The 25,571-nt window shown below is 46.3% G+C and overlaps 6 non-coding genes and 53 pseudogenes across 6 annotated transcripts; all 59 read right to left on the reverse strand.

Annotated features, from left to right (window-relative positions):
• Nucleotides 1–845: 845 nt before the first annotated feature.
• On the reverse strand, nucleotides 846–963 carry LOC140289357 (5S ribosomal RNA; annotated as a pseudogene).
• A 269-nt stretch (nucleotides 964–1,232) lies between these two features.
• Nucleotides 1,233–1,350, reverse strand: LOC140293367 (5S ribosomal RNA; annotated as a pseudogene).
• Nucleotides 1,351–1,619: 269 nt separating this feature from the next.
• On the reverse strand, nucleotides 1,620–1,737 carry LOC140293368 (5S ribosomal RNA; annotated as a pseudogene).
• Nucleotides 1,738–2,394: 657 nt separating this feature from the next.
• LOC140290294 (5S ribosomal RNA) lies at nucleotides 2,395–2,513 on the reverse strand (annotated as a pseudogene).
• A 269-nt stretch (nucleotides 2,514–2,782) lies between these two features.
• LOC140297481 (5S ribosomal RNA) lies at nucleotides 2,783–2,901 on the reverse strand. Its single transcript, XR_011913213.1, has one exon. It is a non-coding gene; the product is annotated as a 5S ribosomal RNA (ribosomal RNA).
• A 266-nt stretch (nucleotides 2,902–3,167) lies between these two features.
• Nucleotides 3,168–3,286, reverse strand: LOC140291614 (5S ribosomal RNA; annotated as a pseudogene).
• Nucleotides 3,287–3,555: 269 nt separating this feature from the next.
• On the reverse strand, nucleotides 3,556–3,674 carry LOC140289029 (5S ribosomal RNA; annotated as a pseudogene).
• A 269-nt stretch (nucleotides 3,675–3,943) lies between these two features.
• LOC140295325 (5S ribosomal RNA) lies at nucleotides 3,944–4,062 on the reverse strand (annotated as a pseudogene).
• A 269-nt stretch (nucleotides 4,063–4,331) lies between these two features.
• On the reverse strand, nucleotides 4,332–4,450 carry LOC140272297 (5S ribosomal RNA). The gene has a single exon (XR_011907909.1). It is a non-coding gene; the product is annotated as a 5S ribosomal RNA (ribosomal RNA).
• Nucleotides 4,451–4,716: 266 nt separating this feature from the next.
• Nucleotides 4,717–4,835, reverse strand: LOC140291982 (5S ribosomal RNA; annotated as a pseudogene).
• A 269-nt stretch (nucleotides 4,836–5,104) lies between these two features.
• On the reverse strand, nucleotides 5,105–5,223 carry LOC140291042 (5S ribosomal RNA; annotated as a pseudogene).
• Nucleotides 5,224–5,492: 269 nt separating this feature from the next.
• On the reverse strand, nucleotides 5,493–5,611 carry LOC140272683 (5S ribosomal RNA; annotated as a pseudogene).
• Nucleotides 5,612–5,873: 262 nt separating this feature from the next.
• LOC140295569 (5S ribosomal RNA) lies at nucleotides 5,874–5,992 on the reverse strand (annotated as a pseudogene).
• A 269-nt stretch (nucleotides 5,993–6,261) lies between these two features.
• On the reverse strand, nucleotides 6,262–6,380 carry LOC140295326 (5S ribosomal RNA; annotated as a pseudogene).
• Nucleotides 6,381–6,649: 269 nt separating this feature from the next.
• LOC140272363 (5S ribosomal RNA) lies at nucleotides 6,650–6,768 on the reverse strand. The gene has a single exon (XR_011907915.1). It is a non-coding gene; the product is annotated as a 5S ribosomal RNA (ribosomal RNA).
• A 266-nt stretch (nucleotides 6,769–7,034) lies between these two features.
• On the reverse strand, nucleotides 7,035–7,153 carry LOC140272687 (5S ribosomal RNA; annotated as a pseudogene).
• Nucleotides 7,154–7,415: 262 nt separating this feature from the next.
• Nucleotides 7,416–7,534, reverse strand: LOC140295570 (5S ribosomal RNA; annotated as a pseudogene).
• Nucleotides 7,535–7,803: 269 nt separating this feature from the next.
• Nucleotides 7,804–7,922, reverse strand: LOC140296966 (5S ribosomal RNA; annotated as a pseudogene).
• Nucleotides 7,923–8,191: 269 nt separating this feature from the next.
• LOC140309043 (5S ribosomal RNA) lies at nucleotides 8,192–8,310 on the reverse strand (annotated as a pseudogene).
• Nucleotides 8,311–8,576: 266 nt separating this feature from the next.
• Nucleotides 8,577–8,695, reverse strand: LOC140291983 (5S ribosomal RNA; annotated as a pseudogene).
• Nucleotides 8,696–8,964: 269 nt separating this feature from the next.
• LOC140319037 (5S ribosomal RNA) lies at nucleotides 8,965–9,083 on the reverse strand (annotated as a pseudogene).
• Nucleotides 9,084–9,352: 269 nt separating this feature from the next.
• On the reverse strand, nucleotides 9,353–9,471 carry LOC140290674 (5S ribosomal RNA; annotated as a pseudogene).
• A 262-nt stretch (nucleotides 9,472–9,733) lies between these two features.
• Nucleotides 9,734–9,852, reverse strand: LOC140295571 (5S ribosomal RNA; annotated as a pseudogene).
• Nucleotides 9,853–10,121: 269 nt separating this feature from the next.
• Nucleotides 10,122–10,240, reverse strand: LOC140297528 (5S ribosomal RNA; annotated as a pseudogene).
• A 668-nt stretch (nucleotides 10,241–10,908) lies between these two features.
• LOC140296279 (5S ribosomal RNA) lies at nucleotides 10,909–11,017 on the reverse strand (annotated as a pseudogene).
• A 269-nt stretch (nucleotides 11,018–11,286) lies between these two features.
• LOC140294066 (5S ribosomal RNA) lies at nucleotides 11,287–11,405 on the reverse strand (annotated as a pseudogene).
• A 269-nt stretch (nucleotides 11,406–11,674) lies between these two features.
• Nucleotides 11,675–11,793, reverse strand: LOC140284883 (5S ribosomal RNA; annotated as a pseudogene).
• A 269-nt stretch (nucleotides 11,794–12,062) lies between these two features.
• Nucleotides 12,063–12,181, reverse strand: LOC140295261 (5S ribosomal RNA; annotated as a pseudogene).
• Nucleotides 12,182–12,450: 269 nt separating this feature from the next.
• Nucleotides 12,451–12,569, reverse strand: LOC140297539 (5S ribosomal RNA; annotated as a pseudogene).
• Nucleotides 12,570–12,834: 265 nt separating this feature from the next.
• LOC140272494 (5S ribosomal RNA) lies at nucleotides 12,835–12,953 on the reverse strand (annotated as a pseudogene).
• Nucleotides 12,954–13,618: 665 nt separating this feature from the next.
• Nucleotides 13,619–13,737, reverse strand: LOC140305884 (5S ribosomal RNA; annotated as a pseudogene).
• Nucleotides 13,738–14,006: 269 nt separating this feature from the next.
• On the reverse strand, nucleotides 14,007–14,125 carry LOC140291948 (5S ribosomal RNA; annotated as a pseudogene).
• Nucleotides 14,126–14,394: 269 nt separating this feature from the next.
• On the reverse strand, nucleotides 14,395–14,513 carry LOC140296113 (5S ribosomal RNA; annotated as a pseudogene).
• Nucleotides 14,514–14,782: 269 nt separating this feature from the next.
• Nucleotides 14,783–14,901, reverse strand: LOC140295992 (5S ribosomal RNA; annotated as a pseudogene).
• Nucleotides 14,902–15,173: 272 nt separating this feature from the next.
• On the reverse strand, nucleotides 15,174–15,292 carry LOC140299070 (5S ribosomal RNA). Its single transcript, XR_011914654.1, has one exon. It is a non-coding gene; the product is annotated as a 5S ribosomal RNA (ribosomal RNA).
• Nucleotides 15,293–15,561: 269 nt separating this feature from the next.
• On the reverse strand, nucleotides 15,562–15,680 carry LOC140295264 (5S ribosomal RNA; annotated as a pseudogene).
• A 269-nt stretch (nucleotides 15,681–15,949) lies between these two features.
• Nucleotides 15,950–16,068, reverse strand: LOC140297550 (5S ribosomal RNA; annotated as a pseudogene).
• A 272-nt stretch (nucleotides 16,069–16,340) lies between these two features.
• LOC140272500 (5S ribosomal RNA) lies at nucleotides 16,341–16,459 on the reverse strand (annotated as a pseudogene).
• A 272-nt stretch (nucleotides 16,460–16,731) lies between these two features.
• Nucleotides 16,732–16,850, reverse strand: LOC140272505 (5S ribosomal RNA; annotated as a pseudogene).
• Nucleotides 16,851–17,515: 665 nt separating this feature from the next.
• On the reverse strand, nucleotides 17,516–17,634 carry LOC140305888 (5S ribosomal RNA; annotated as a pseudogene).
• A 269-nt stretch (nucleotides 17,635–17,903) lies between these two features.
• LOC140276419 (5S ribosomal RNA) lies at nucleotides 17,904–18,022 on the reverse strand (annotated as a pseudogene).
• A 269-nt stretch (nucleotides 18,023–18,291) lies between these two features.
• LOC140296115 (5S ribosomal RNA) lies at nucleotides 18,292–18,410 on the reverse strand (annotated as a pseudogene).
• Nucleotides 18,411–18,679: 269 nt separating this feature from the next.
• Nucleotides 18,680–18,798, reverse strand: LOC140295993 (5S ribosomal RNA; annotated as a pseudogene).
• A 272-nt stretch (nucleotides 18,799–19,070) lies between these two features.
• LOC140297712 (5S ribosomal RNA) lies at nucleotides 19,071–19,189 on the reverse strand. The gene has a single exon (XR_011913424.1). It is a non-coding gene; the product is annotated as a 5S ribosomal RNA (ribosomal RNA).
• Nucleotides 19,190–19,458: 269 nt separating this feature from the next.
• Nucleotides 19,459–19,577, reverse strand: LOC140312645 (5S ribosomal RNA; annotated as a pseudogene).
• Nucleotides 19,578–19,846: 269 nt separating this feature from the next.
• On the reverse strand, nucleotides 19,847–19,965 carry LOC140297789 (5S ribosomal RNA). Its single transcript, XR_011913493.1, has one exon. It is a non-coding gene; the product is annotated as a 5S ribosomal RNA (ribosomal RNA).
• A 269-nt stretch (nucleotides 19,966–20,234) lies between these two features.
• Nucleotides 20,235–20,353, reverse strand: LOC140291395 (5S ribosomal RNA; annotated as a pseudogene).
• Nucleotides 20,354–20,622: 269 nt separating this feature from the next.
• LOC140300569 (5S ribosomal RNA) lies at nucleotides 20,623–20,741 on the reverse strand (annotated as a pseudogene).
• A 269-nt stretch (nucleotides 20,742–21,010) lies between these two features.
• LOC140296213 (5S ribosomal RNA) lies at nucleotides 21,011–21,129 on the reverse strand (annotated as a pseudogene).
• Nucleotides 21,130–21,398: 269 nt separating this feature from the next.
• LOC140293997 (5S ribosomal RNA) lies at nucleotides 21,399–21,517 on the reverse strand (annotated as a pseudogene).
• A 269-nt stretch (nucleotides 21,518–21,786) lies between these two features.
• Nucleotides 21,787–21,905, reverse strand: LOC140290763 (5S ribosomal RNA; annotated as a pseudogene).
• Nucleotides 21,906–22,174: 269 nt separating this feature from the next.
• LOC140290224 (5S ribosomal RNA) lies at nucleotides 22,175–22,293 on the reverse strand (annotated as a pseudogene).
• A 269-nt stretch (nucleotides 22,294–22,562) lies between these two features.
• LOC140307308 (5S ribosomal RNA) lies at nucleotides 22,563–22,681 on the reverse strand (annotated as a pseudogene).
• Nucleotides 22,682–22,950: 269 nt separating this feature from the next.
• LOC140289842 (5S ribosomal RNA) lies at nucleotides 22,951–23,069 on the reverse strand (annotated as a pseudogene).
• Nucleotides 23,070–23,338: 269 nt separating this feature from the next.
• LOC140300571 (5S ribosomal RNA) lies at nucleotides 23,339–23,457 on the reverse strand (annotated as a pseudogene).
• A 269-nt stretch (nucleotides 23,458–23,726) lies between these two features.
• Nucleotides 23,727–23,850, reverse strand: LOC140270631 (5S ribosomal RNA; annotated as a pseudogene).
• A 269-nt stretch (nucleotides 23,851–24,119) lies between these two features.
• LOC140289517 (5S ribosomal RNA) lies at nucleotides 24,120–24,237 on the reverse strand (annotated as a pseudogene).
• Nucleotides 24,238–24,506: 269 nt separating this feature from the next.
• LOC140296710 (5S ribosomal RNA) lies at nucleotides 24,507–24,615 on the reverse strand (annotated as a pseudogene).
• A 269-nt stretch (nucleotides 24,616–24,884) lies between these two features.
• LOC140270640 (5S ribosomal RNA) lies at nucleotides 24,885–25,008 on the reverse strand (annotated as a pseudogene).
• Nucleotides 25,009–25,571: the final 563 nt, after the last annotated feature.

The raw sequence follows: 25,571 nt of genomic DNA on the forward strand, positions 1-25,571 counted from the left end.
ATTGCTTGGGGGGGCTGTGGATTGTGGCCGTGTACACTTATACACTCATAAGTAAGAACGGTTATCATGTAGGTCCTGTGCCATGGGTGTTGCATGTTCTCACACACACACACACACACACACACAATACACATTCATTAGTCCAGTAGCAGTTGATGTATTACCATGTCGCCTCAGGTCATCTATATGCACAGTTGTGTTGTATGCGATTGCCACTACTTGTGCTTGTTTTTGTTTGTTTTTTTCTGCTTGTTTGCATGGTCCTCGCAGTGTTATGTATCGCAAAGAAAACTATTCTCATGAACTGGAAAGCGAAAAACAGTCTGTGTATTAACCTGTTTAGAAATGTTCTTTTAGATTATATTAGCATGGGAACAATGTCTGCCTCCTTAAAACATCAATTGGCTGAATTTCATTCTCTCTGGTCCCCGCTGATTAACTGTGTGGCTTCGGGCGTCTGGTGGTCTCTCGGGTCGTGGGGACCGGGTTGGTCATTGTTGGGGGGGACTGTGTGTCAGGCTTGGAGGGCAGTTTTGGGGGCTTGCAGGTGGGGCTGTCTTGCGGTGTGGGGCGGGGTCCCTTAGGGGCCTTGGGGTGGTGGCTGCTAAGTACTGGAATCATACACTTCCTCTATGTAACCAGATAATTGCAGAGAAAGGCTTATGTGTAGTGGGCACATCTTCTTCCCTGACGTGATTATTCTCTGCAGCTGAAACTGAGACTCTCAGATCACTTCGTGTCTGCCAACAAAGCAGCAGCAGCTGAAGATGACCAACTTCCTCATGTGTCACAGGGTGATCAGACGTTGCAACAAAAGACATTTAGGTGGTCCAGAGAAGAGATAAAGCTTACAGCACCTGGTATTCCCAAGCAGTCTCCCACCCAAGTACTAACCAGGCCAACCTTGCTTGGCTTCCGAGATCAGACGAGGTCAGGCATGTTCAGGGTGGTGTGGCCGTAAGCGACAATGTCTGTGACAAATGTGCATTATATAGGTACTGGAATCATATGGTTCCTCTATGTAACCAGATAATTGCAGAGAAAGGCTTATGTGTAGTGGGCACATCTTCTTCCCTGACGTGATTATTCTCTGCAGCTGAAACTGAGACTCTCAGATCACTTCGTGTCTGCCAACAAAGCAGCAGAAGCTGAAGATGACCAACTTCCTCATGTGTCACAGGGTGATCAGACGTTGCAACAAAAGACATTCAGGTGGTCCAGAGAAGAGATAAAGCTTACAGCACCTGGTATTCCCAAGCAGTCTCCCACCCAAGTACTAACCAGGCCAACCGTGCTTGGCTTCCGAGATCAGACGAGGTCAGGCATATTGAGGGTGGTGTGGCCGTAAGCAACAATGTCTGTGACAAATGTGCATTATATAGGTACTGGAAAAATACACTTCTTCTATGTAACCAGATAATTGCCGAGAAAGGCTGATGTGTAGTGGGCACATCTTCTTCCCTGACGTTATTATTCTCTGCAGCTGAAACTGAGACTCTCAGATCACTTCGTGTCTGCCAACAAAGCAGCAGAAGCTGAAGATGACCAACTTCCTCATGTGTCACAGGGTGATCAGACGTTGCAACAAAAGACATTCAGGTGGTCCAGAGAAGAGATAAAGCTTACAGCACCTGGTATTCCCAAGCAGTCTCCCACCCAAGTACTAACCAGGCCAACCGTGCTTGGCTTCCGAGATCAGACGAGGTCAGGCATATTGAGGGTGGTGTGGCCGTAAGCAACAATGTCTGTGACAAATGTGCATTATATAGGTACTGGAATCATACAGTTCCTCTATGTAACCAGATAATTGCCGAGAAAGGCTGATGTGTAGTGGGCATATCTTCTTCCCTGACGTTATTATTCTCTTCAGTTGAAACTGAGACTCTCAGATCACTTCGTGTCTGCCAACAAAGCAGCAGCAGCTGAAGATGACAAACTTCCTCATGTGTCACAGGGTGATCAGACGTTGCAACAAAACACATGCAGGTGGTAGAGAGAAGAGAAAAAGCTTACAGCACCTGGTATTCCCAAGCAGTCTCCCATTGAAGTACGAACCAGACCCAACCCCGCTTGGCTTCCAGGATAAGACAAGGTGGGGCTTATTCAGGGTGGTGTGGCGGTAAGCAACAATATTTGTTAGAAATGTGAATTATATAGGTACTGGAATCATACACTTCCTCTATGAAACCAGATAATTGCCGAGAAAGGCTGATGTGTAGTGGGCATATCATCTTCTCTGATGTGATCATTCTCTTCAGCTGAAACTGAGACTCTCAGATCACTTCGTGTCTGCCAACAAAGCAGCAGAAGCTGAAGATGACAAACTTCCTCATGTGTCACAGGGTGATCAGACGTTGCAACAAAAGACATTCAGGTGGTCCAGAGAAGAGATAAAGCTTACAGCACCTGGTATTCCCAAGCAGTCTCCCACCCAAGTACTAACCAGGCCGAACCCTCCTTGGCTTCTGAGTGCAGACGAGGTCAGACATATTCAGGGTGGTTTGGCCGTAAGCAACAATCTCTGTGACAAATGTGCATTATATAGGCAATGGAATCATATGGTTCCTCTATGTAACAAGATAATTGCCGAGAAAGGCTGATATGTAGTGGGCACATCTTGTTCCCTGACGTGATAATTTTCTCCATTTGAAAATGAGACTCTAAGATCACTTCGTGTCTGCCAACAAAGCAGCAGCAGCTGAAGATGACCAACTTCCTCATGTGTCACAGGGTGATCAGACGTTGCAACAAAAGACATGCAGGTGGTAGAGAGAAGAGAAAAAGCTTACAGCACCTGGTATTCCCAAGCAGTCTCCCATCCAAGTACTAACCAGGCCCAACCCTGCTTGGTTTCCAAGATCAGACGAGGTCGGGCATATTCAGGGTGGTGTGGCCGTAAGCAACAATGTCTGTGACAAATATAAACTGTATAGGTACTGGAATCATACGGTTCCTCTATGCAACCAGATAATTGCCAAGAAAGGCTGATAAGTAGTGGAAACATCTTCCCTGTCGTGATTATTCTCTCCAGCTGAAACTGAGACTCTCATATCACTTCGTGTCTGCCAACAAAGCAGCAGCAGCTGAAGATGACCAACTTCCTCATGTGTCAAAGGGCGATCAGACATTGCAACAAAAGACATGCAGGTGGTAGAGAGAAGAGAAAAAGCTTACAGCACCTGGTATTCCCAAGCAGTCTCCCATTCAAGTACTAACAAGGCCCAACCCTGCTTGGGTTCTGAGATCAGACGAGGTCGGGCATATTCAGGGTGGTGTGGCCGTAAGTAACAATGTCTGTGACAAATGTGCATTATATAGGTACTGGAATCATACGGTTCCTCTATGCAACCAGATAATTGCCAAGAAAGGCTAACTTGTAGTGGGCACATCTTCTTCCCTGATGTGATTATTCTCTGCAGCTGAAACTGAGACTCTAAGATCACTTCGTGTCTGCCAACAAAGCAGCAGCAGCTGAAGATGACCAACTTCCTCATGTGTCACAGGATGATCAGACATTGCAACAAAAGACATGCAGGTGGTAGAGAGAAGAGAAAAAATTTACAGCACCTGGTATTCCCAAGCGGTCTCCCATTCAAGTACTAACCAGGCCCAACCCTGCTTGGGTTCCGAGATCATACTAGGTCGGGCATATTCAGGGTGGTGTGGCCGAAAGTAGCAATGTCTGTGACAAATATGCATTATATAGGTACTGGAATCATACGGTTCCTCTATGCAACCAGATAATTGCCAAGAAAGGCTAACTTGTAGTGGGCACATCTTCTTCCCTGATGTGATTATTCTCTTCAGCTGAAACTGAGACTCTCAGATCACTTTGTGTCTGCCAACAAAGCAGCAGCAGCTGAAGATGACCAACTTCCTCATGTGTCACAGGGCGATCAGACGTTGCAACAAAAGACATGCAGGTGGTAGAGAGAAGAGAAAAAGCTTACAGCACCTCGTAATCCCAAGCGGTCTCTCATCAAAGTACTAACCAGGCCCAACCCTCCTTGGCTTCTGAGATCAGACGAGGTCAGACATATTCAGGGTGGTTTGGCCGTAAGCAACAATCTCTGTGACAAATGTGCATTATATAGGCAATGGAATCATATGGTTCCTCTATGTAACAAGATAATTGCCGAAAAAGGCTGATATGTAGTGGGCACATCTTGTTCCCTGACGTGATAATTTTCTCCAGCTGAAAATGAGACTCTAAGATCACTTCGTGTCTGCCAACAAAGCAGCAGCAGCTGAAGATGACCAACTTCCTAATGTGTCACAGGGTGATCAGGCGTTGCAACAAAAGACATGCAGGTGGTTGAGAGAAGAGAAAAAGCTTACAGCACCTGGTATTCCCAAGCGGTCTCCCATCCAAGTACTAACCAGGCCCAACCCTGCTTGGCTTCCAAGATCAGACGAGGTCGGGCATATTCAGGGTGGTGTGGCCGTAAGCAACAATGTCTGTGACAAATATAAACTGTATAGGTACTGGAATCATACGGTTCCTCTATGCAACCAGATAATTGCCAAGAAAGGCTGATCAGTAGTGGAAACATCTTCCCTGATGTGATTATTCTCTCCAGCTGAAACTGAGACTCTCATATCACTTCGTGTCTGCCAACAAAGCAGCAGCAGCTGAAGATGACCAACTTCCTCATGTGTCACAGGGCGATCAGACATTGCAACAAAAGACATGCAGGTGGTAGAGAGAAGAGAAAAAGCTTACAGCACCTGGTATTCCCAAGCAGTCTCCCATTCAAGTACTAATCAGGCCCAACCCTGCTTGGGTTCTGAGATCAGACGAGGTTGGGCATATTCAGGGTGGTGTGGCCGTAAGTAACAATGTCTGTGACAAATGTGCATTATATAGGTACTGGAATCATACGGTTCCTCTATGCAACCAGATAATTGCCAAGAAAGGCTGATATGTAGTGGGCACATCTTGTTCCCTGACGTGATAATTTTCTCCAGCTGAAAATGAGACTCTAAGATCACTTCGTGTCTGCCAACAAAGCAGCAGAAACTGAAGATGACCAACTTCCTCATGTGTCACAGGGTGATCAGACGTTGCAACAAAAGACATGCAGGTGGTTGAGAGAAGAGAAAAAGCTTACAGCACCTGATAATCCCAAGCGGTCTCCCATCCAAGTACTAACCAGGCACAACCCTGCTTGGCTTCCGAGATTAGACGAGGTCGGGCTTATTCAGGGTGGTGTGGCCGTAAGCAACAATGTCTGTGACAAATGTAAATTGTATAGGTACTGGAATCATACGTTTCCTCTATATAACCAGATAATTGCAGAGAAAGGCTGATAAATAGTGGGCACATCTTCTTCCCTGACGTGATTATTCTCTCCAGCTGAAAATGAGACTCTCAGATCACTTCGTGTCTGCCAACAAAGCAGCAGCAGCTGAAGATGACCAACTTCCTTATGTGTCACAGGGCGATCAGACCTTGCAACAAAATACATGCAGGTGGTAGAGAGAAGAGAAAAAGCTTACAGCACCTGGCATTCCCAAGGGGTCTCCCATTCAAGTACTAACCAGGCCCAGCCCTCCTTGGCTTCCGAGATCAGTCGAGGTCGGGCATATTCAGGGTGGTGTGGCCGTAAGTAACAATGTCTGTGAAAAATGTGCATTATATAGGTACTGGAATAATACAGTTCCTCTATGTAACCAGATAATTGCAGAGAAAGGCTAACTTGTTGTGGGCACATCTTCTTCCTTGATGTGATTATTCTCTGCAGCTGAAACTGAGACTCTCAGATCACTTCGTGTCTGCTAACAAAGCAGCAGCAGCTGAAGATGACCAACTTCCTCATGTGTCACAGGGCGATCAGACATTACAACAAAAGACATGTAGGTGGTAGAGAAAAAGCTTACAGCACCTGGTATTCCCAAGCGGTGTCCCATCAAAGTACTAACCAGGCCCAGCCCTCCTTGGCTTCCAAGATCAGACAAGGTCAGACATATTCAGGGTGGTTTGGCCGTAAGTAACAATCTCATTGACAAATGTGCATTATATAGGCAATGGAATCATACACTTCCTCTATGTAACCAGATAATTGCCGAGAAAGGCTGATATGTAGTGGGCACATCTTCTTCCCTGATGTGATTATTCTCTTCAGCTGAAACTGAGACTCTCAGATCACTTTGTGTCTGCCAACAAAGCAGCAGCAGCTGAAGATGACCAACTTCCTCATGTGTCACAGGGCGATCAGACGTTGCAACAAAAGACATGCAGGTGGTAGAGAGAACAGAAAAAGCTTACAGCACCTCGTAATCCCAAGCGGTCTCTCATCAAAGTACTAACCAGGCCCAACCCTCCTTGGCTTCTGAGATCAGACGAGGTCAGACATATTCAGGGTGGTTTGGCCGTAAGCAACAATCTCTGTGACAAATGTGCATTATATAGGCAATGGAATCATATGGTTCCTCTATGTAACAAGATAATTGCCGAAAAAGGCTGATATGTAGTGGGCACATCTTGTTCCCTGACGTGATAATTTTCTCCAGCTGAAAATGAGACTCTAAGATCACTTCGTGTCTGCCAACAAAGCAGCAGCAGCTGAAGATGACCAACTTCCTAATGTGTCACAGGGTGATCAGGCGTTGCAACAAAAGACATGCAGGTGGTTGAGAGAAGAGAAAAAGCTTACAGCACCTGGTATTCCCAAGCGGTCTCCCATCCAAGTACTAACCAGGCCCAACCCTGCTTGGCTTCCAAGATCAGACGAGGTCGGGCATATTCAGGGTGGTGTGGCCGTAAGCAACAATGTCTGTGACAAATATAAACTGTATAGGTACTGGAATCATACAGTTCCTCTATGCAACCAGATAATTGCCAAGAAAGGCTGATAAGTAGTGGAAATATCTTCCCTGATGTGATTATTCTCTCCAGCTGAAAATGAGACTCTCAGATCACTTCGTGTCTGCCAACAAAGCAGCAGCAGCTGAAGATGACCAACTTCCTTATGTGTCACAGGGCGATCAGACCTTGCAACAAAATACATGCAGGTGGTAGAGAGAAGAGAAAAAGCTTACAGCACCTGGCATTCCCAAGGGGTCTCCCATTCAAGTACTAACCAGGCCCAGCCCTCCTTGGCTTCCGAGATCAGTCGAGGTCGGGCATATTCAGGGTGGTGTGGCCGTAAGTAACAATGTCTGTGAAAAATGTGCATTATATAGGTACTGGAATAATACAGTTCCTCTATGTAACCAGATAATTGCAGAGAAAGGCTAACTTGTTGTGGGCACATCTTCTTCCTTGATGTGATTATTCTCTGCAGCTGAAACTGAGACTCTCAGATCACTTCGTGTCTGCTAACAAAGCAGCAGCAGCTGAAGATGACCAACTTCCTCATGTGTCACAGGGCGATCAGACATTACAACAAAAGACATGTAGGTGGTAGAGAAAAAGCTTACAGCACCTGGTATTCCCAAGCGGTGTCCCATCAAAGTACTAACCAGGCCCAGCCCTCCTTGGCTTCCAAGATCAGACAAGGTCAGACATATTCAGGGTGGTTTGGCCGTAAGTAACAATCTCCGTGACAAATGTGCATTATATAGGCAATGGAATCATACACTTCCTCTATGTAACCAGATAATTGCCGAGAAAGGCTGATATGTAGTGGGCACATCTTCTTCCCTGATGTGATTATTCTCTTCAGCTGAAACTGAGACTCTCAGATCACTTTGTGTCTGCCAACAAAGCAGCAGCAGCTGAAGATGACCAACTTCCTCATGTGTCACAGGGCGATCAGACGTTGCAACAAAAGACATGCAGGTGGTAGAGAGAAGAGAAAAAGCTTACAGCACCTCGTAATCCCAAGCGGTCTCTCATCAAAGTATTAACCAGGCCCAACCCTCCTTGGCTTCTGAGATCAGACGTGGTCAGACATATTCAGGGTGGTTTGGCCGTAAGCAACAATCTCTGTGACAAATGTGCATTATATAGGCAATGGAATCATATGGTTCCTCTATGTAACAAGATAATTGCCGAAAAAGGCTGATATGTAGTGGGCACATCTTGTTCCCTGACGTGATAATTTTCTCCAGCTGAAAATGAGACTCTAAGATCACTTCGTGTCTGCCAACAAAGCAGCAGCAGCTGAAGATGACCAACTTCCTAATGTGTCACAGGGTGATCAGGCGTTGCAACAAAAGACATGCAGGTGGTTGAGAGAAGAGAAAAAGCTTACAGCACCTGGTATTCCCAAGCAGTCTCCCATTCAAGTACTAATCAGGCCCAACCCTGCTTGGGTTCTGAGATCAGACGAGGTCGGGCATATTCAGGGTGGTGTGGCCGTAAGCAACAATGTCTGTGACAAATATAAACTGTATAGGTACTGGAATCATACGGTTCCTCTATGCAACCAGATAATTGCCAAGAAAGGCTGATAAGTAGTGGAAACATCTTCCCTGATGTGATTATTCTCTCCAGCTGAAACTGAGACTCTCATATCACTTCGTGTCTGCCAACAAAGCAGCAGCAGCTGAAGATGACCAACTTCCTCATGTGTCACAGGGCGATCAGACATTGCAACAAAAGACATGCAGGTGGTAGAGAGAAGAGAAAAAGCTTACAGCACCTGGTATTCCCAAGCAGTCTCCCATTCAAGTACTAATCAGGCCCAACCCTGCTTGGGTTCTGAGATCAGACGAGGTTGGGCATATTCAGGGTGGTGTGGCCGTAAGTAACAATGTCTGTGACAAATGTGCATTATATAGGTACTGGAATCATACGGTTCCTCTATGCAACCAGATAATTGCCAAGAAAGGCTGATATGTAGTGGGCACATCTTGTTCCCTGACGTGATAATTTTCTCCAGCTGAAAATGAGACTCTAAGATCACTTCGTGTCTGCCAACAAAGCAGCAGAAACTGAAGATGACCAACTTCCTCATGTGTCACAGGGTGATCAGACGTTGCAACAAAAGACATGCAGGTGGTTGAGAGAAGAGAAAAAGCTTACAGCACCTGATAATCCCAAGGGGTCTCCCATCCAAGTACTAACCAGGCACAACCCTGCTTGGCTTCCGAGATCAGACGAGGTCGGGCTTATTCAGGGTGGTGTGGCCGTAAGCAACAATGTCTGTGACAAATGTAAATTGTATAGGTACTGGAATCATACGTTTCCTCTATATAACCAGATAATTGCAGAGAAAGGCTGATAAATAGTGGGCACATCTTCTTCCCTGACGTGATTATTCTCTCCAGCTGAAAATGAGACTCTCAGATCACTTCGTGTCTGCCAACAAAGCAGCAGCAGCTGAAGATGACCAACTTCCTTATGTGTCACAGGGCGATCAGACCTTGCAACAAAATACATGCAGGTGGTAGAGAGAAGAGAAAAAGCTTACAGCACCTGGCATTCCCAAGGGGTCTCCCATTCAAGTACTAACCAGGCCCAGCCTTCCTTGGCTTCCGAGATCAGTCGAGGTCGGGCATATTCAGGGTGGTGTGGCCGTAAGTAACAATGTCTGTGAAAAATGTGCATTATATAGGTACTGGAATAATACAGTTCCTCTATGTAACCAGATAATTGCAGAGAAAGGCTAACTTGTTGTGGGCACATCTTCTTCCTTGATGTGATTATTCTCTGCAGCTGAAACTGAGACTCTCAGATCACTTCGTGTCTGCTAACAAAGCAGCAGCAGCTGAAGATGACCAACTTCCTCATGTGTCACAGGGCGATCAGACATTACAACAAAAGACATGTAGGTGGTAGAGAAAAAGCTTACAGCACCTGGTATTCCCAAGCGGTGTCCCATCAAAGTACTAACCAGGCCCAGCCCTCCTTGGCTTCCAAGATCAGACAAGGTCAGACATATTCAGGGTGGTTTGGCCGTAAGTAACAATCTCCGTGACAAATGTGCATTATATAGGCAATGGAATCATACACTTCCTCTATGTAACCAGATAATTGCCGAGAAAGGCTGATATGTAGTGGGCACATCTTCTTCCTTGACGTGATAATTCTCTCCAGCTGAAAATGAGACTCTCAGATCACTTTGTGTCTGCCAACAAAGCAGCAGCAGCTGAAGATGACCAACTTCCTCATGTGTCACAGGGTGATCAGACGTTGCAACAAAAGACATGCAGGTGGTAGAGAGAAGAGAAAAAGCTTACAGCACCTGGTATTCCCAAGCAGTCTCCCATCCAAGTACTAACCAGGCCCAAACCTGCTTGACTTCCAAGATCAGACGAGGTCGGGCTTATTCAGGGTGGTGTGGCCGTAAGCAACAATATCTGTGACAAATGTGCATTATATAGGTACTGGAATCATACACTTCCTCTATGTAACCAGATAATTGCCGAGAAAGGCTGACTTGTAGTGGGCACATCTTCTTCCCTGATGTGATTATTCTCTGCAGCTGAAACTGAGACTCTCAGATCACTTCGTGTCTGCCAACAAAGAAGCAGCAGCAGCTGAAGATGACCAACTTCCTCATGTGTCACAGGAGGATCAGACGTTGCCACAAAAGACATGAAGGTGGTAGAGAGTAGAGAAGAAGCTTACAGCACCTGGTATTCCCAAGCAGTCTCCCATTGAAGTACGAACCAGACCCAACCCAACCCTGCTTGGCTTCCAGGATAAGACAAGGTGGGGCTTATTCAGGGTGGTGTGGCGGTAAGCAACAATATTTGTTACAAATGTGAATTATATAGGTACTGGAATCATATACTTCCTCTATGAAACCAGATAATTGCCGAGAAAGGCTGATGTGTAGTGGGCATATCATCTTCTCTGATGTGATCATTCTCTTCAGCTGAAACTGAGACTCTCAGATCACTTCGTGTCTGCCAACAAAGCAGTAGCAGCAGCTGAAGATGACCAACTTCCTCATGTGTCACAGGGTGATCAGACGTTGCAACAAAACACATGCAGGTGGTAGAGAGAAGAGAAAAAGCTTACAGCACCTGGTATTCCCAAGCGGTCTCCCACCCAAGTACTAACCAGGCCCAACACTGCTTGGCTTCCGAGATCAGACAAATTCAGGGTGGTGTGGCCGTAAGTAACAATGTCTGTGACAAATGTGCATTATATAAGTACAGGAATCATACGGTTCCTCTATGTAACCAGATAATTGATGAGAAAGGCTGATGTGTAGTGGGCACATCTTCTTCCCTGACGTGATTATTCTCTTCAGCTGAAACTGAGACTCTCAGATCACTTCGTGTGTGCTAACAAAGCAGCAGCAGCTGAAGATGACCAACTTCCTCATGTGTCACAGGGCGATCAGACATTGCAACAAAAGACATGTAGGTGGTAGAGAGAAGAGAAAAAGCTTACAGCACCTGGTATTCCCAAGCGGTGTCCCATCAAAGTACTAAGCAGGCCCAGCCCTCCTTGGCTTCCGAGATCAGACAAGGTCAGACATATTCAGGGTGGTGTGGCCGTAAGCAACAATGTCTGTGACAAATGTAAATTGTATAGGTACTGGAATCATACGTTTCCTCTATATAACCAGATAATTGCAGAGAAAGGCTGATAAATAGTGGGCACATCTTCTTCCCTGACGTGATTATTCTCTCCAGCTGAAAATGAGACTCTCAGATCACTTCGTGTCTGCCAACAAAGCAGCAGCAGCTGAAGATGACCAACTTCCTCATGTGTCACAGGGCGATCAGACCTTGCAACAAAATACATGCAGGTGGTAGAGAGAAGAGAAAAAGCTTACAGCACCTGACATTCCCAAGGGGTCTCCCATTCAAGTACTAACCAGGCCCAGCCCTCCTTGGCTTCCGAGATCAGTCGAGGTCGGGCATATTCAGGGTGGTGTGGCCGTAAGTAACAATGTCTGTGAAAAATGTGCATTATATAGGTACTGGAATAATACAGTTCCTCTATGTAACCAGATAATTGCAGAGAAAGGCTAACTTGTTGTGGGCACATCTTCTTCCTTGATGTGATTATTCTCTGTAGCTGAAACTGAGACTCTCAGATCACTTCGTGTCTGCTAACAAAGCAGCAGCAGCTGAAGATGACCAACTTCCTCATGTGTCACAGGGCGATCAGACATTGCAACAAAAGACATGTAGGTGGTAGAGAGAAGAGAAAAAGCTTACAGCACCTGGTATTCCCAAGCGGTGTTCCATCAAAGTACTAACCAGGCCCAGCCCTCCTTGGCTTCCGAGATCAGACAAGGTCAGACATATTCAGGGTGGTTTGGCCGTAAGTAACAATCTCCGTGACAAATGTGCATTATATAGGCAATGGAATCATACACTTCCTCTATGTAACCAGATAATTGCCGAGAAAGGCTGATATGTAGTGGGCACATCTTCTTCCCTGACGTGATAATTCTCTCCAGCTGAAAAAAAGACTCTCAGATCACTTTGTGTCTGCCAACAAAGCAGCAGCAGCTGAAGATGACCAACTTCCTCATGTGTCACAGGGTGATCAGACGTTGCAACAAAAGACATGCAGGTGGTAGAGAGAAGGGAAAAAGCTTACAGCACCTGGTATTCCCAAGCAGTCTCCCATCCAAGTACTAACCAGGCCCAAACCTGCTTGACTTCCAAGATCAGACGAGGTCGGGCTTATTCAGGGTGGTGTGGCCGTAAGCAACAATATCTGTGACAAATGTGCATTATATAGGTACTGGAATCATACACTTCCTCTATGTAACCAGATAATTGCCGAGAAAGGCTGACTTGTAGTGGGCACATCTTCTTCCCTGATGTGATTATTCTCTGCAGCTGAAATTGAGACTCTCAGATCACTTCGTGTATGCCAACAAAGAAGCAGCAGCAGCTGAAGATGACCAACTTCCTCATGTGTCACAGGAGGATCAGACGTTGCCACAAAAGACATGAAGGTGGTAGAGAACAAGCTTACAGCACCTGGTATTCCCAAGTGGTCTCCCATCCAAGAACTAACCAGGCCCAACCCTGCTTGGCTTCCGAGATCAGACAAGGTCAGGCATGTTCCGGGTGGTGTGACCGTAAGCAGCAATGTCTCTGACAAATGTGCATTATATAGGTACTGGAATCATACGGTTCCTCTATGCAACCAGATAATTGCCGAGAAAGGCTGATGTGTAGGGGGTAAATCATCTTCTCTGATGTGATCATTCTCTGCAACTGAAACTGAGACTCTCAGATCACTTCATGTCTGCCAACAAAGCAGCAGCAGCTGAAGATGACCAACTTCCTCATGTGTCACAGGGTGGTCAGACGTTGCAACAAAAGACATTCAGGTGGTCCAGAGAAGAGAAAAAGCTTACAGCACCTGGTATTCCCAAGCAGTCTCCCATTGAAGTACGAACCAGACCCAACCCAACCCTGCTTGGCTTCCAGGATAAGACAAGGTGGGGCTTATTCAGGGTGGTGTGGCGGTAAGCAACAATATTTGTTACAAATGTGAATTATATAGGTACTGGAATCATACACTTCCTCTATGAAACCAGATAATTGCCGAGAAAGGCTGATGTGTAGTGGGCATATCATCTTCTCTGATGTGATCATTCTCTTCAGCTGAAACTGAGACTCTCAGATCACTTCGTGTCTGCCAACAAAGCAGCAGCAGCAGCTGAAGATGACCAACTTCCTCATGTGTCACAGGGTGATCAGACGTTGCAACAAAAGACATGCAGGTGGTCGAGAGAAGACAAAAAGCTTACAGCTCCTGGTATTCCCAAGCGGTCTCCCATTTAAGTACTAACCAGGCCCAACCCTCCTTGGCTACCGAGATCAGACGAGGTCGGGCATGTTCAGGGTGGTGTGGCCGTAAGCAACAATGTCTGTGACAAATGTGCATTATATAGGTACTGGAATCATACGGTTCCTCTATGTAACCAGATAATTGCCGAGAAAGGCAGACTTGTAGTGGGCAAATCTTCTTCCCTCATGTGATCATTCTCTGCAGCTGAAACTGAGACTCTCAGATCACTTCGTGTCTGCCAACAAAGCAGCAGCAGCTGAAAATGACCACCTTTCTCATGTGTCACAGGGTGATCAGACGTTGCAACAAAAGACATGCAGGTGGTCGAGAGAAGAGAAAAAGCTTACAGCACCTGGTATTCCCAAGAGGTCTTCCATCCAAATACTAACCACGCCCAACCCTCCTTGGCTTCCGAGATCAGACGAGGTTGGGCATGTTCAGGGTGGTGTGGCCGTAAGCAACAATGTCTCTGACAAATGTGCATTATATAGGTACTGGAATCATACGGTTCCTCTATGCAACCAGATCATTTCCGAGAAAGGCTGATGTGTAGTGGTAACATCTTCTTCCCTGACGTGATTATTCTCTGCAGCTGAAACTGAGACTCTCAGATCACTTTGTGTCTGCCAACAAAGCAGCAGTAGCTGAAGATAACCAACTTCCTCATGTGTCACAGGGTGATCAGACGTTGCAACAAAAGACATGCAGGTGGTAGAGAGAAGAGAAAAAGCTTACAGCACCTGGTATTCCCAGAGAGTCTACCATCCAAGTACTAACCAGGCCAAAACCTGCTTGGCTTCCGAGATCAGACGTGGTCAGGCATTTTCAGGGTGGTGTGGCCATAATTAACCATAACTTTGACAAATGTGCATTATAAAGGTACTGGAATCATACAGTTCCTCTATGCACCCAGATAATTGCAGAGAAAGGCTGATGTGTAGCGGGCATATCATCTTCTCTGATGTGATCATTCTCTGCAACTGAAACTGAGACTCTCAGATCACATTGTGTCAGCCAACAAAGCAGCAGCAGCTGAAGATGACCAACTTCCTCATGTGTCACAGGGTTATCAGACGTTGCAACAAAAGACATGCAGGTTGTAGAGAGAAGAGAAAACGCTTACGGCACCTGGTATTCCAAAGCAGTCTCCCATCCAAGTACTAAGGAGGCTCAACCCTGCTTGGCTTCCGAGATCAGACGAGGTCGGGCATGTTCAGGGTGGTGTGGCCGTAAGGAACAATTTCTGTGACAAATGTGCATTATATAGGTACTGGAATCATACGGTTCCTCTATGTAACCAGATAATTGCCGAGAAAGGCTGACTTGTTATGGGCACATCTTCTTCCCTGATGTGATTATTCTCTGCAGCTGAAATTGAGACTATCAGATCACTTCGTGTCTGCCAACAAAGAAGCAGCAGCAGCTGAAGATGACCAACTTCCTCATGTGTCACAGGAGGATCAGACGTTGCCACAAAAGACATTCAGGTGGTCCAGAGAAGAGATAAAGCTTACAGCACCTGGTATTCCCAAGCGGTCTCCCATTTAAGTACTAACCAAGCCCAACCCTCCTTGGCTTCCGAGATCAGACGAGATCGGGCATATTCAGGGTGGTGTGGCCGTAAGTAACAATGTCTGTGACAAATGTGCATTATATAGGTACTGGAATCATACGGTCCCTCTATGCAACCAGATAATTGCCAAGAAAGGCTAACTTGTAGTGGGCACATCTTCTTCCCTGACGTGATTATTCTCTGTAGCTGAAACTGAGACTCTCAGATCACTTCGTGTCTGCTAACAAAGCAGCAGCAGCTGAAGATGACCAACTTCCTCATGTGTCACAGGGCGATCAGACATTGCAACAAAAGACATGTAGGTGGTAGAGAGAAGAGAAAAAGCTTACAGCACCTGGTATTCCCAAGCGGTGTTCCATCAAAGTACTAACCAGGCCCAGCCCTCCTTGGCTTCCGAGATCAGACAAGGTCAGACATATTCAGGGTGGTTTGGCCGTAAGTAACAATCTCCGTGACAAATGTGCATTATATAGGCAATGGAATCATACACTTCCTCTATGTAACCAGATAATTGCCGAGAAAGGCTGATATGTAGTGGGCACATCTTCTTCCCTGACGTGATAATTCTCTCCAGCTGAAAAAAAGACTCTCAGATCACTTTGTGTCTGCCAACAAAGCAGCAGCAGCTGAAGATGACCAACTTCCTCATGTGTCACAGGGTGATCAGACGTTGCAACAAAAGACATGCAGGTGGTAGAGAGAAGGGAAAAAGCTTACAGCACCTGGTATTCCCAAGCAGTCTCCCATCCAAGTACTAACCAGGCCCAAACCTGCTTGACTTCCAAGATCAGACGAGGTCGGGCTTATTCAGGGTGGTGTGGCCGTAAGCAACAATATCTGTGACAAATGTGCATTATATAGGTACTGGAATCATACACTTCCTCTATGTAACCAGATAATTGCCGAGAAAGGCTGACTTGTAGTGGGCACATCTTCTTCCCTGATGTGATTATTCTCTGCAGCTGAAATTGAGACTCTCAGATCACTTCGTGTATGCCAACAAAGAAGCAGCAGCAGCTGAAGATGACCAACTTCCTCATGTGTCACAGGAGGATCAGACGTTGCCACAAAAGACATGAAGGTGGTAGAGAGTAGAGAACAAGCTTACAGCACCTGGTATTCCCAAGTGGTCTCCCATCCAAGAACTAACCAGGCCCAACCCTGCTTGGCTTCCGAGATCAGACAAGGTCAGGCATGTTCCGGGTGGTGTGACCGTAAGCAGCAATGTCTCTGACAAATGTGCATTATATAGGTACTGGAATCATACGGTTCCTCTATGTAACCAGATAATTGCCGAGAAAGGCTGACTTGTTATGGGCACATCTTCTTCCCTGATGTGATTATTCTCTGCAGCTGAAATTGAGACTATCAGATCACTTCGTGTCTGCCAACAAAGAAGCAGCAGCAGCTGAAGATGACCAACTTCCTCATGTGTCACAGGAGGATCAGACGTTGCCACAAAAGACATTCAGGTGGTCCAGAGAAGAGATAAAGCTTACAGCACCTGGTATTCCCAAGTGGTCTCCCATCCAAGAACTAACCAGGCCCAACCCTGCTTGGCTTCCGAGATCAGACAAGGTCAGGCATGTTCCGGGTGGTGTGACCGTAAGCAGCAATGTCTCTGACAAATGTGCATTATATAGGTACTGGAATCATACGGTTCCTCTATGCAACCAGATAATTGCCGAGAAAGGCTGATGTGTAGGGGGTAAATCATCTTCTCTGATGTGATCATTCTCTGCAACTGAAACTGAGACTCTCAGATCACTTCATGTCTGCCAACAAAGCAGCAGCAGCTGAAGATGACCAACTTCCTCATGTGTCACAGGGTGGTCAGACGTTGCAACAAAAGACATTCAGGTGGTCCAGAGAAGAGAAAAAGCTTACAGCACCTGGTATTCCCAAGCAGTCTCCCATTGAAGTACGAACCAGACCCAACCCAACCCTGCTTGGCTTCCAGGATAAGACAAGGTGGGGCTTATTCAGGGTGGTGTGGCGGTAAGCAACAATATTTGTTACAAATGTGAATTATATAGGTACTGGAATCATACACTTCCTCTATGAAACCAGATAATTGCCGAGAAAGGCTGATGTGTAGTGGGCATATCATCTTCTCTGATGTGATCATTCTCTTCAGCTGAAACTGAGACTCTCAGATCACTTCGTGTCTGCCAACAAAGCAGCAGCAGCAGCTGAAGATGACCAACTTCCTCATGTGTCACAGGGTGATCAGACGTTGCAACAAAAGACATGCAGGTGGTCGAGAGAAGACAAAAAGCTTACAGCTCCTGGTATTCCCAAGCGGTCTCCCATTTAAGTACTAACCAGGCCCAACCCTCCTTGGCTACCGAGATCAGACGAGGTCGGGCATGTTCAGGGTGGTGTGGCCGTAAGCAACAATGTCTGTGACAAATGTGCATTATATAGGTACTGGAATCATACGGTTCCTCTATGTAACCAGATAATTGCCGAGAAAGGCAGACTTGTAGTGGGCAAATCTTCTTCCCTCATGTGATCATTCTCTGCAGCTGAAACTGAGACTCTCAGATCACTTCGTGTCTGCCAACAAAGCAGCAGCAGCTGAAAATGACCACCTTTCTCATGTGTCACAGGGTGATCAGACGTTGCAACAAAAGACATGCAGGTGGTCGAGAGAAGAGAAAAAGCTTACAGCACCTGGTATTCCCAAGAGGTCTTCCATCCAAATACTAACCACGCCCAACCCTCCTTGGCTTCCGAGATCAGACGAGGTCGGGCATGTTCAGGGTGGTGTGGCCGTAAGCAACAATGTCTCTGACAAATGTGCATTATATAGGTACTGGAATCATACGGTTCCTCTATGCAACCAGATCATTTCCGAGAAAGGCTGATGTGTAGTGGTAACATCTTCTTCCCTGACGTGATTATTCTCTGCAGCTGAAACTGAGACTCTCAGATCACTTTGTGTCTGCCAACAAAGCAGCAGTAGCTGAAGATAACCAACTTCCTCATGTGTCACAGGGTGATCAGACGTTGCAACAAAAGACATGCAGGTGGTAGAGAGAAGAGAAAAAGCTTACAGCACCTGGTATTCCCAGAGAGTCTACCATCCAAGTACTAACCAGGCCAAAACCTGCTTGGCTTCCGAGATCAGACGTGGTCAGGCATTTTCAGGGTGGTGTGGCCATAATTAACCATAACTTTGACAAATGTGCATTATAAAGGTACTGGAATCATACAGTTCCTCTATGCACCCAGATAATTGCAGAGAAAGGCTGATGTGTAGCGGGCATATCATCTTCTCTGATGTGATCATTCTCTGCAACTGAAACTGAGACTCTCAGATCACATTGTGTCAGCCAACAAAGCAGCAGCAGCTGAAGATGACCAACTTCCTCATGTGTCACAGGGTGATCAGACGTTGCAACAAAAGACATGCAGGTTGTAGAGAGAAGAGAAAACGCTTACGGCACCTGGTATTCCAAAGCAGTCTCCCATCCAAGTACTAAGGAGGCTCAACCCTGCTTGGCTTCCGAGATCAGACGAGGTCGGGCATGTTCAGGGTGGTGTGGCCGTAAGGAACAATTTCTGTGACAAATGTGCATTATATAGGTACTGGAATCATACGGTTCCTCTATGTAACCAGATAATTGCCGAGAAAGGCTGACTTGTTATGGGCACATCTTCTTCCCTGATGTGATTATTCTCTGCAGCTGAAATTGAGACTATCAGATCACTTCGTGTCTGCCAACAAAGAAGCAGCAGCAGCTGAAGATGACCAACTTCCTCATGTGTCACAGGAGGATCAGACGTTGCCACAAAAGACATTCAGGTGGTCCAGAGAAGAGATAAAGCTTACAGCACCTGGTATTCCCAAGCGGTCTCCCATTTAAGTACTAACCAAGCCCAACCCTCCTTGGCTTCCGAGATCAGACGAGATCGGGCATGTTCAGGGTGGTGTGGCCGTAAGCAACATGGTCTGTGACAAATGTGCATTATATAGGTACTGGAATCATACGGTTCCTCTATGTAACCAGATAATTGCCGAGAAAGGCTGACTTGTAGTGGGCACATCTTCTTCCCTGATGTGATTATTCTCTGCAGCTGAAACTGAGACTCTCAGATCACTTTGTGTCTGCCAACAAAGCAGCAGCAGCTGAAGATGACCAACTTCCTCATGTGTCACAGGGTGATCAGACGTTGCAACAAAAGACATGCAGGTGGTAGAGAGAAGAGAAAAAGCTTACAGCACCTGGTATTCCCAAGCCGTCTCCCATTTAAGTACTAACCAGGCCCAACCCTCCTTGGCTTCCGAGATCAGACGAGGTCGGGCATGTTCAGGGTGGTGTGGCCGTAAGCAACCATAACTGTGACAAATGTGCATTATATAGGTACTGGAATCATACAGTTCCTCTATGTAACCAGATAATTGCCGAGAAAAGCTGATAAGTAGTGGGCACATCTTCTTCCCTGACGTGATTATTCTCTTGAGCTGAAAGTGAGACTCTCAGATCACTTTGTGTCTGCCAACAAAGCAGCAGAAGCTGAAGATGACCAACTTCCTCATGTGTCACAGGGCGATCAGACCTTGCAACAAAATACATGCAGGTGGTAGAGAGTAGAGAAGAAGCTTACAGCACCTGGTATTCCCAAGCGGTCTCCCATCCAAGTACTAACCAGGCCCAACCCTGCTTGGCTTCCGAGATCAGACGAGGTCAGGCATGTTCCGGGTGGTGTGGCCGTAAGCATCAATGTGTCTGACAAATGTGCATTATATAAGTACAGGAATCATACGGTTCCTCTATGTAACCAGATAATTGCTGAGAAAGGCTGATGTGTAGTTGGCACATCTTCTTCCCTGACGTGATTATTCTCTTCAGCTGAAACTGAGACTCTCAGATCACTTCGTGTCTTCCAACAAAGCAGCAGCAGCTGAAGATGGCCAACTTTCTCATGTGTCACAGGGTGATCAGACGTTGCAACAAAAGACATGCAGGTTGTAGAGAGAAGAGAATATGCTTACAGCACCTGGTATTCCCAAGCAGTCTCCCATTAAAGTACTAACCAGGCCCAACCCTCCTTGGCTTCCGAGATCAGACGAGGTCGGGCTTATTCAGGGTGGTGTGGCCGTATGGAACAATTTCTGTGACAAATGTGCATTATATAGGTACTGGAATCATACAATTCCTCTATGTAACCAGATAATTGATGAGAAAGGCTGACTTGTTATGGGCACATCTTCTTCCCTGATGTGATTATTCTCTGCAGCTGAAACTGAGACTCTCAGATCACTTCGTGTCTGCCAACAAAGCAGCAGCAGCTGAAGATGACCAACTTCCTCATGTGTCACAGGGGGATCAGACGTTGCAACAAAAGACATGCAGGTGGTCGAGAGAAGACAAAAAGCTTACAGCTCCTGGTATTCCCAAGCGGTCTCCCATTTAAGTACTAACCAGGCCCAACCCTCCTTGGCTTCCGAGATCAGACGAGGTCGGGCATGTTCAGGGTGGTGTGGCCGTAAGCAACATGGTCTGTGACAAATGTGCATTATATAGGTACTGGAATCATACGGTTCCTCTATGTAACCAGATAATTGCCGAGAAAGGCTGACTTGTAGTGGGCACATCTTCTTCCCTGATGTGATTATTCTCTGCAGCTGAAACTGAGACTCTCAGATCACTTCGTGTCTGCCAACAAAGCAGCAGCAGCTGAAGATGACCACCTTCCTCATGTGTCACAGGGTGATCAGACGTTGCAACAAAAGACATGCAGGTGGTAGAGAGAAGAGAAAAAGCTTACAGCACCTGGTATTCCCAGAGAGTTTACCATCCAAGTACTAACCAGGCCAAAACCTGCTTGGCTTCCGAGATCAGACGTGGTCAGGCATTTTCAGGGTGGTGTGGCCGTAATTAACCACAACTGTGACAAATGTGCATTATAAAGGTACTGGAATCATACAGTTCCTCTATGTAACCAGATAATTGCCGAGAAAAGCTGATAAGTAGTGGGCACATCTTCTTCCCTGACGTGATTATTCTCTCGAGCTGAAACTGAGACTCTCAGATCACTTCGTGTCTGCCAACAAAGCAGCAGAAGCTGAAGATGACCAACTTCCTCATGTGTCACAGGGTGATCAGACGTTGCAACAAAAGACATGCAGGTGGTAGAGAGAAGAGAAAAAGCTTACAGCACCTCGTATTCCCAAGAGGTCTTCCATCCAAGTACAAACCAGGCCCAACTGTGCTTGGCTTCCGAGATCAGACGAGGTCGGGCATGTTCAGGGTTGTGTGGCCGTAAGCAACAATGTCTCTGACAAATGTGCATTATATAGGTACTGGAATCATACGGTTCCTCTATGCACCCAGATAATTGCTGAGAAAGGCTGATGTGTAGTGGGCACATCTTCTTCCTTGACGTGATTATTCTCTTCAGCTGAAACTGAGACTCTCAGATCACTCTGTGTCTGCCAACAAAGCAGCAGCAGCTGAAGATGACCAACTTCCTCATGTGTCAGAGGGCGATCAGACCTTGCAACAAAATACATGCAGGTGGTAGAGAGAAGAGAAAAAGCTTACAGCACCTGGTATTCCCAAGCGGTCTCTCATCAAAGTACTAACCAGGCCCAACCCTCCTTGGCTTCTGAGATCACACGAGATTGGGCATATTCAGGGTGGTTTGGCCGTAAGCAACAATCTCTGTGACAAATGTGCATTATATAGGCAATGGAATCATATGGTTCCTCTATGTAACAAGATAATTGCCGAAAAAGTCTGATATATAGTGGGCACATCTTGTTCCCTGACGTGATAATTTTCTCCAGCTGAAAATGAGACTCTCAGATCACTTTGTGTCTGCCAACAAAGCAGCAGCAGCTGAAGATGACCAACTTCCTCATGTGTCACAGGGTGATCAGACGTTGCAACAAAAGACATGCAGGTGGTAGAGAGAAGAGAAGAAGCTTACAGCACCTGATAATCCCAAGCTGTCTCCCATCCAAGTACTAACCAGGCACAACCCTGCTTGGCTTCCGAGATCAGACGAGGTCGGGCATATTCAGGGTGGTGTGGCCGTAAGCAACAATGTCTGTGACAAATGTAAATTGTATAGGTACTGGAATCATACGTTTCCTCTATATAACCAGATAATTGCAGAGAAAGGCTGATAAATAGTGGGCACATCTTCTTCCCTGACGTGATTATTCTCTCCAGCTGAAAATGAGACTCTCAGATCACTTCGTGTCTGCCAACAAAGCAGCAGCAGCTGAAGATGACCAACTTCCTCATGTGTCAGAGGGCGATCAGACCTTGCAACAAAATACATGCAGGTGGTAGAGAGAAGAGAAAAAGCTTACAGCACCTGGCATTCCCAAGGGGTCTCCCATTCAAGTACTAACCAGGCCCAACCCTGCTTGGGTTCCGAGATCAGTCGAGGTCGGGCATATTCAGGGTGGTGTGGCCGTAAGTAACAATGTCTGTGAAAAATGTGCATTATATAAGTACTGGAATCATACGGTTCCTCTATGTAACCAGATAATTGCTGAGAAAGGCTGATGTGTAGTTGGCACATCTTCTTCCCTGACGTGATTATTCTCTTCAGCTGAAACTGAGACTCTCAGATCACTTCGTGTCTTCCAACAAAGCAGCAGCAGCTGAAGATGGCCAACTTTCTCATGTGTCACAGGGTGATCAGACGTTGCAACAAAAGACATGCAGGTTGTAGAGAGAAGAGAATATGCTTACAGCACCTGGTATTCCCAAGCAGTCTCCCATTAAAGTACTAACCAGGCCCAACCCTCCTTGGCTTCCGAGATCAGACGAGGTCGGGCTTATTCAGGGTGGTGTAGCCGTAAGGAACAATTTCTGTGACAAATGTGCATTATATAGGTACTGGAATCATACAATTCCTCTATGTAACCAGATAATTGATGAGAAAGGCTGACTTGTTATGGGCACATCTTCTTCCCTGATGTGATTATTCTCTGCAGCTGAAACTGAGACTCTCAGATCACTTCGTGTCTGCCAACAAAGCAGCAGAAGCTGAAGATGACCAACTTCCTCATGTGTCATAGGGGGATCAGACGTTGCAACAAAAGACATGCAGGTGGTCGAGAGAAGACAAAAAGCTTACAGCTCCTGGTATTCCCAAGCGGTCTCCCATTTAAGTACTAACCAGGCCCAACCCTCCTTGGCTTCCGAGATCAGACGAGGTCGGGCATGTTCAGGGTGGTGTGGCCGTAAGCAACATGGTCTGTGACAAATGTGCATTATATAGGTACTGGAATCATACGGTTCCTCTATGTAACCAGATAATTGCCGAGAAAGGCTGACTTGTAGTGGGCACATCTTCTTGCCTGATGTGATTATTCTCTGCAGCTGAAACTGAGACTCTCAGATCACTTTGTGTCTGCCAACAAAGCAGCAGCAGCTGAAGATGACCAACTTCCTCATGTGTCACAGGGTGATCAGACGTTGCAACAAAAGACATGCAGGTGGTAGAGAGAAGAGAAAAAGCTTACAGCACCTGGTATTCCCAAGCAGTCTCCCACCCAAGTACTAACCAGGCACAACCCCGCTTGGCTTCCGAGATCGGACGAGGTCGGGCATATTATATTCAGGGTGGTGTGGCCGTAAGCGACAATCTCTGTGACAAATGTGCATTATATAGGTACTGGAATCATACGGTTCCTCTATGTAACCAGATAATTGCAGAGAAAGGCTTATGTGTAGTGGGCACATCTTCTTCCCTGACGTGATTATTCTCTGCAGCTGAAACTGAGACTCTCAGATCACTTCGTGTCTGCCAACAAAGCAGCAGAAGCTGAAGATGACCAACTTCCTCATGTGTCACAGGGTGATCAGACGTTGCAACAAAAGACATTCAGGTGGTCCAGAGAAGAGATAAAGCTTACAGCACCTGGTATTCCCAAGCAGTCTCCCACCCAAGTACTAACCAGGCCAACCGTGCTTGGCTTCCGAGATCAGACGAGGTCAGGCATGTTCAGGGTGGTGTGGCCGTAAGCGACAATCTCTGTGACAAATGTGCATTATATAGGTACTGGAATCATACGGTTCCTCTATGTAACCAGATAATTGATGAGAAAGGCTGACTTGTTATGGGCACATCTTCTTCCCTGATGTGATTATTCTCTGCAGCTTAAACTGAGACTCTCAGATCACTTCGTGTCTGCCAACAAAGCAGCAGCAGCTGAAGATGACCAACTTCCTCATGTGTCACAGGGGGATCAGACGTTGCAACAAAAGACATGCAGGTGGTCGAGAGAAGACAAAAAGCTTACAGCTCCTGGTATTCCCAAGCGGTCTCCCATTTAAGTACTAACCAGGCCCAACCCTCCTTGGCTTCCGAGATCAGACATGTTCAGGGTGGTGTGGCCGTAAGCAACATGGTCTGTGACAAATGTGCATTATATAGGTACTGGAATCATACGGTTCCTCTATGTAACCAGATAATTGCCGAGAAAGGCTGACTTGTAGTGGGCACATCTTCTTCCCTGATGTGATTATTCTCTGCAGCTGAAACTGAGACTCTCAGATCACTTCGTGTCTGCCAACAAAGCAGCAGCAGCTGAAGATGACCAACTTCCTCATGTGTCACAGGGTGATCAGAAGTTGCAACAAAAGACATGCAGGTGGTAGAGAGAAGAGAAAAAGCTTACAGCACCTGGTATTCCCAAGCAGTCTCCCACCCAAGTACTAACCAGGCACAACCCCGCTTGGCTTCCGAGATCGGACGAGGTCGGGCATATTATATTCAGGGTGGTGTGGCCGTAAGCGACATGGTCTGTGACAAATGTGCATTATATAGGTACTGGAATCATACGGTTCCTCTATGTAACCAGATAATTGCCGAGAAAGGCTGACTTGTAGTGGGCACATCTTCTTCCCTGATGTGATTATTCTCTGCAGCTGAAACTGAGACTCTCAGATCACTTCGTGTCTGCCAACAAAGTAGCAGAAGCTGAAGATGACAAACTTCCTCATGTGTCACAGGGTGATCAGATGTTGCAACAAAAGACATGCAGGTGGTAGAGAGAAGAGAAAAAGCTTACAGCACCTGGTATTCCCAAGCAGTCTCCCATTGAAGTACAAACCAGTCCCAACCCTGCTTGGCTTCCAGGTTAAGACAAGGTGGGGCTTATTCAGGGTGGTGTGGCGGTAAGCAACAATATTTGTTACAAATGTGAATTATATAGGTACTGGAATCATACACTTCCTCTATGAAACCAGATAATTGCCGAGAAAGGCTGATGTGTAGTGGGCATATCATCTTCTCTGATGTGATCATTCTCTTCAGCTGAAACTGAGACTCTCAGATCACTTTGTGTCTGCCAACACA

This window comes from Leuresthes tenuis, unplaced genomic scaffold (genome assembly GCF_036924035.1).
Source record: "Leuresthes tenuis unplaced genomic scaffold, fLeuTen1.0.hap1 SCAF_1, whole genome shotgun sequence".
In the NCBI taxonomy this organism is placed as follows: Eukaryota; Metazoa; Chordata; class Actinopteri; order Atheriniformes; family Atherinopsidae; genus Leuresthes; species Leuresthes tenuis.